This window comes from Lygodium microphyllum, chromosome 4 (genome assembly GCF_053477565.2).
Source record: "Lygodium microphyllum isolate KBCC chromosome 4, Lygodium_microphyllum_v1.1.10, whole genome shotgun sequence".
NCBI classification, from domain to species: Eukaryota; Viridiplantae; Streptophyta; class Polypodiopsida; order Schizaeales; family Lygodiaceae; genus Lygodium; species Lygodium microphyllum.
Window position 1 is genome coordinate 76942508 of NC_141138.1, and position 6067 is coordinate 76948574.

Sequence of the window (6067 nt, forward strand, 5' to 3'; positions counted from 1 at the left end):
TACTGCAATGTGGACTTCACATACCTGAGTATGCGTCTAGCCGCATCTAAATACGGTTTCCTTGGAGCCTGCATAAACTGACTTACCAATCCAACAGCATAGCTCAAATCTGGCCTGGTAATAGTCATATAAATCAAACTTCCTACTATGCGTCTGTACATAGTAGGGTCTTCCAGAAGCTCACCTGCATCTGCGCTCAGCTTCACATTCTGCTCCAAAGGAACTGAAATAGGCTTACAGCCTGTCATCCCATATTTGTACAGCATGTCCAATCCATACTGCCTCTGTAAGAGCCATATCCCACTTCGTGATCTAATCACCTCAATACCCAAGAAATAACGCAGCTCTCCCAAATCCTTCATCTCAAACTTCTGCTTCAATAGCATTTTCACATGAAGGATATCTTCATCTCACTGTCACCTGTCATAATCAAATCATCAACATAAATGACAAGTAGGATAATATCTTTCTCTGTTTTTCTCACATAAAGTGAGAAATCTGCCTTGGAAATCTGAAAGCCAATAGTGACAAGATAATCTTGTCAGACCATGCTCTAGGTGCTTGCTTCAAGCCATACAAGGCTTTCTTCAACCTGCAAACAAACTCAGGATGAACAGCATGCACATAACCTGGTGGCTGCTCCATATATACCTCTTCTTGCAAATCATCATGCAAGAAGGCATTCTTTACATCCATCTGATGTAAAGACCATTCCTTTGATGCAGCCATAGCAATGACTGCTCTTACGGTTGCCATCCTTGCAACCGGATTGAATGTTTCTTCATAATCAATGCCATTTGTTTGTGCATACCCCTTGACTACTAATCTTGCCTTGTATCTGTTCACAGAACCATCTGCATTGTGCTTCACCTTATAAACCTACTTACAGCCAATTGCATTCTTACCTTTAGGCAAAGGTACCAATTCCCATGTAGCATTTGCTTCCAAGGCATCCATTTCTTCATCCATGGCTTTCTCCCATTTTTCTTTTCCCATGGCTTGCTCAAAAGAAGTGGGTTCTGGTTCCTGTATCACTTTGACCATATATGCATAGTGAATGGCTGTAAATCCATCATATTTCAGCCTATCCACAGGATACCTAACTCTGGTAGACCTACGCAAAGTAGGCTCACTTCCAGGTGCTCTCAAAACATCCCTGGTCTTCCTTACTCCAGGTGTAACAATAGAAGGAATACCCAACTCATCATCAATGCTCTGTTCTGAGCCACTGGATTCACCATCCACATAAGAGTGACCTGCATTCACATCAAACATGGGCTGATCTACCTTCTCTTTTCCTTTTCGTGATACCTGCATATCACTCTCTGCATTGCTTTGAGAAGATTCTCCTGATCTCAATCTGCCTGTCCATGGCGAAGAATGTGAACCACTGCTAGAGGACGCTCCAGGTCCACTAATATCTTGTGACTGCTGCTGTGAATTCTGTGCAGGATTACCATTTTGTGCATCTACATTATCAATCACATTTACTGGTTTATACCAGCTACTCATCTCATCAAAAACAACATCTCTGCTCACTGTAAATTTACGAGTAGAAGGGTTATAGTATCTATACCCTTTTTGCTGCAAAGAGTAACCAATAAAGATGCACTTCTCAGCTTTTGGATCCAACTTGGATCTCAACTCATCTGGCACATGAACATAGGAAATGCAACCAAAAAATTTCAAATGAGAAATATCTGGTTTCCTACTAGTATACCTCTCCTCTGGAGTCATCCCATGTATTGCTGCAGTGGGAGTCCTGTTCATTATGTAGACTGCTGTAGCAATTGCTTCAGCCCAGTAAAAATTTGGCAAGTCTTTTTCATTGAGCATGGCACGAGATATCTCTCCAATATACCTGTTTTTCCTTTCTGCAATTCTATTTTGTTGTGGGGTATGACTACATGAATATTGCTGCTTTATGCCATGCTTTTGCAGGAACCTTGCAAACTCATTTGAGAGGTACTCTCCCCCTCCATCTGACCTTAGGCATTTTATTTGCAGGCCTGTTTCTTTTTCAACCATAGCTTTAAGAGTTTTGAAATGCCCAAAAAATTCACTTTTCTTTTTCATAAAATACACCCAAACTTTTCTGCTATAGTCATCAATAAAGGTGACAAAATATTGACAGCCTCCAAGAGATGTAGCTTTAGTAGTCCACACATAAGAGTGGATTAATTCCAATGGCTTCTTACTCTCTTGAACATATCTCGGAAATGGTTTCCTTGCCTGTTTTCCAAACTGACAGGCTTCACATACCTTATGCATTTCTGCAACCTTGAATTTAGGCAATCCTGCAACAATATTTTGGGCCTGCATTGATTTCAGTCGCTGTACATTAACATGACCAATGCGTTTATGTCAAATATCAATATCTGCAACTACACCGGTCCCATGTGCAAACATTGCTGCACTCAATTCAGACATGTCTGCATCCAATGTAAACATTCTACCCTTCTTCTTTCCTTTTGCTATCAAGCGACCTTTATTTTTCATATCCTCAACAAAGCATCCATGAGGATTAAATCTAACTTGCAAGCCCTGCTCAACCATTTGACCAACAGAAACCAGATTCTTGGTGATATTCGGAACATGAAATAAATCGGACAGGTATTTCTTTTTCCCATCCTGCATAGACAAATGAATTTTTCCAATCTGCACAAGAGGATGTGCAGTATCATCACCAGTCTCCACAAATCCTGGTTTTTCCATTTTCCTTGCATTCTCCATCCATTCTACATGACCTGTCATGTGGTTTGATGCACCTGAGTCAACATACTATACATCGTTGCTTTCTTCTGCACTTGTCACAGAATTGTTCATGTGCTGCACCATAAACAAATGCTCATTTCTGTCATCACCCTGTCTACTAGAAGATGCATAATTCGCTTGTTGCAGTTTTCCATTCATGATGTCATTCTGCTTTTTATAGCAGTCTTTAGCCATATGATCCATTTTACCACAGTAGTAGCATTCAACATTGCTATTTTCATTTTGGCCTCTTTACCATCTACCACGACCTCTTTGGCTCCCCCTGCCTCTAGAGTTACCACGTCCTCCTCCATAGGACTGGTTTTCTTGAGTTTGCTGTATATTTTGATTTCTACCACGGCCTCCAGATCGGCCTCCTCTACCTCTGCCTCTACCTCTTCCAGCATTTGAGTAGAAGACAGCTTCTTTTGAAGTTCCTCCTGAAGAAGATGCACCACCATTTCTCTGCTCCTCAGAAATTAGAAGAGCAATCAGCTCCTCAAAATCAGGAAATCTTTCACGGACGAAAATCGATGTTCGGAACTGTGCATAATCCTTTCCTAGACCATTCAAGGTCTTTGAAACTAAATCATCATCTTCCACTGGCGACCCAATGGAAGCAAGTACATCTGCAATCTTCTTCACCTTCATGTGGTAGTCATTGATGCTCATATTTTCTCTTTGCACATTATGCAACTCTTGCTTGAGCTGCATTTTCTTGGCTTGCGTATTTGTGCTATACATTTTTGACAAAGTATCCCATGCCTCCTTTGGCGTACTTGCATCTTGAATATGCACAATCATAGAGTCTGAAATGCTGATAGACAGCTAGTACATAACTTTCCTGGCTCTCTCATGCCATGCTTTAAATGCTTGCATTTGCTGTTGATTGGGAACATCAGGAAGAACTGGTTCTTCTTCATTTCTTGCAACAAATTTCCAATATCCTTTTCCCATAAGGAAATTCGTCATTCTAAAATTTCATGCTTGGAAGTTGTTCTTGTCAAGCTTTTCAGTGACAATCTGTGAAAGAGAATCAGATGCCATTACAGAACACTGCAAAAAATTCTGTCACTGCAAAGAACACAGCTTCAGCCTCACAAGGGCAAATCTACAAAACTGACGAAAGTGGTATTTGACCACACAGTCACTTCCTAGTGACGATTTTGCATCAACAGGCAACAAGAATGATTCTGTAACTTCCAATGTCTCTGCACACAGGCATACGATGCAATTTTTACAGTAACTTTTCATCGATCTGTAGAACAGTAGTCGCACAGCATAAAACAGGGCCTTTTCCTGAGTGCGTGCAGAAAACTTCCGTCTCCAAAACAGGCCCCGAAATGGCCTCAAATAAAAAAAATAGGGTCACCTGTTGCTTCACCGCGAAGGGCGTCTCAACCTGAGACAACGCACTCTTGCACTTTCCGAATGTGCTACCTGCAGAGACTTGCTCCCAAAACAGAAAAATGAAAGCAACACTGGTCCTCTTACCAAAACACCGCGAGCTTGGCTTGCTTTCTTGAGCTCCTTACCACGAACAAGGCTCTGATACCATGTCAAGATTGTGGGAGAGAAGGAAGGAGTCTCACTTGTAGCTTTCTTGCTTGCACAATGGGGGAATACACACAAAGGTGGAGGCTGAAAACAATTTTCCTCTTCTTAGTTGTGTAAGCCAAAAGAACTCAAATACATAGAAAATAGAAGAACCCTATATATGGGTCTCAAACCAAACTCAACTAACTAAGGTGGCATACTAATTGAGCCACGAACTAGAGTAGATAAGGGTAGCTATCATCTAGCTATTATTCATGGGCGGTATACCAACCGCATCTACAAACTGACAAGTCGGTGACATAAATGCACAACGGTCACCCTGGCATATCACGAGTGGAGCTCGATATCTCAACATAATTAACTTACTTTACCCGCATATGTGCTTTTGTCGATAAAGATTCTTCTTCTCTTGAGCTTCTTTTGGAGACCATAGTGGTACTCTTGGGCAATGAATCCCTTGAATAGGGTTTGATAAAGATTCATCCTTAGTAATTCCTTAAAAAACACTCGTTGAAGAAGAGGACAACTCCTTAGATATTTCTTCATTCATAGAAATTATAGAGCATAACTTGAGAATTCCTCAGCGGGGGCACAAAAAATGAGGGCTGAAATGATGAATGGGTTGCCTCTTACCCATCCAACCTCCAATCCTCACTAAGAGAACTAAAGAGGGGCACTACCTAGCCAAAGGAAGGATGGGCTAGGACATCCCTTTTCTCCAAGAGAATCAAAAGAACCAAGATACAAATTTACAAGAGAGAATATATGTACTAGACACCATATTAGAATATGAGAGAGAGAGATGAGAGGAGAGGGAGACAAGAGGAGAAGAGGTAGAGGAAGCTTGCCATCATGTATTCATAGAATGAGAAGATGAGAAGAGAGGGAGACAAGAGGAGACGAGGTAGAGGAATCTTGCCATTATGCTACATAATAAAAGAACTTACTCATAGGTTACCTTAAAGAGATGGACTAGCATGAGGGTATTCTAGAGTGCTTTCATGTGCTTGTCATTGTCATTCTCCCTATTCTCCTCTCCATGGGCTCCTTATATAGCTTCCATGAGGGATTAGATTAAGCTAATCTTCTTGATTAACATAGTCCTAGATGATGTATGGCATCTTTGAAAATATAGAGAATAGTGGATGGAACAAGATCCCACCTTGGTCATCATGCAAGAAGTCGAGGGTGGTGGTAGACAAAATAGAGAAAGGGAGCTAGATTACAAGAGGTGGGTGCCCAAAGTGCATTATTATAATATATTTACAAGAAGGATAAAATGAAAAGTTGGTGTGGTGAAAGAGAGAAGAAAATTGCATGTAGCTAGCAGTCTACGACTTCGTAACTTCAAATCGGTGAAGAATCTGAAAAAAATTTCTTCTGCAACTTTGTAGACTAGCATCGGGTGGCACGTGAATTTTCTTGAAATTCACATTTCCTTGGGAGTTATTGAGATGATAAAAAACGGCTTCCAAACAGTGTTCATTTTTTAAAGTATCCTAGGTTTTTTCTAGTGAAGGGCTCATTGAGAAATGCCTTTCTTCCTGAAGAGCTTTTTGAAAATTTTGCCCTTCGACATATGCTGATTCTAAAATCTACCCTTCTAGCTTTGAAAATGCTTTTGAAAAAACATATTTAATCATTATAACACTTATATACACATTTTCTTTGATTTTTCATGTTCATTACTATTTACAAAATTATAATACTAACAATACCATAGAATATTTAAAATGTAGTATAACATACAACTAAT